Consider the following 1,080-nt stretch of genomic DNA (forward strand, 5'->3'; position numbering starts at 1 on the left):
CTGTTGCGTGTGTGCTCTGAACGAAGAGCCTTCGCTGGGGGAGYGTTTAACCTCACCTCCTTTCCCCCATTTCCTCAACCACCTCCTCATCTCCCATCCTCAAACCCCTGATCTCCGGCTGCTCTGGCTCTCCAGGGACACATTATCAGACTGCCTGATTGGCCTCTGCGTATGTGCATGTGCTAATGTGTTAATCTCCGCGCGTGTGTGTGTGTGCAAGTGAGGGCATAGGCATGCTGTCCTCAATCAATTAGTGCAAGCTGGCACAGCAATTACCATTACCCATTGTGTTTCTGCTGTACATGTCGACACACAGCCACACAAGGGAGAAGTAGTGCATCACTGATCACCAGCTGTCTACCATTGAAGACTCCCAAACGGTCAAGCCCACTCAGACTCACAATTGCCTTGATGAAATGCACATTGGTGTGTGTGGGTCTGCAAGATCCACCACCAACTCTCTCCTTCAGACCAGACGGCATCCTTGGAGACACCTATACGTGTGTGTTTATGAGTGTCTGTGTGTGAGTGCGGTCCAGATGGCCATCTTCGAGGGGTTTTCTGGAACATTTAGACACTTGTTGCTTCTCGTCATGTCTCCTTCTTCCACTCACTCACTTTTTGCTTCATACACACACTCGCACACAGAGAGACAGTGCTTCTTTTGAAGTGTGAAGCAGCTTGCGGTCAGCTCTTTTCCTCTTCCATCCATTCTGTCAAACAGGAGTCTTTTAGAGCCTTCAGATAAATAATGAAACAGAAACAAACCGTACAGTTTCAGCAGAGGGGGGAAAGCAGAGTTGATGCTGTAAAACACTACTGTTCTTCGAGTCAGATCTGCTGCGATAGACTGGCAGCGGGGATCGAATTGTGTCTTTTACTTGGGTGAGCCCAAAGTGTGTGAGGTCAAGTGTGCGCTGTTGACCCCGTAGCTCTTTGCTCCGGCATTTCGAGCCTGCAGCACCTGCTTTACGACTTGCTGTTCCTGCTGGTAGYTCTCTGACGGTGATTTAGTGATGGCAGACAGCAGTTTAGATTTCAGTAACGTGTGTGTGTGTGTGTGTGATGGCAGACAGCAGT

The sequence above is a fragment of the Austrofundulus limnaeus genome, unplaced genomic scaffold (assembly GCF_001266775.1).
Source record: "Austrofundulus limnaeus strain Quisiro unplaced genomic scaffold, Austrofundulus_limnaeus-1.0 Scaffold80, whole genome shotgun sequence".
Classification (NCBI taxonomy): domain Eukaryota; kingdom Metazoa; phylum Chordata; class Actinopteri; order Cyprinodontiformes; family Rivulidae; genus Austrofundulus; species Austrofundulus limnaeus.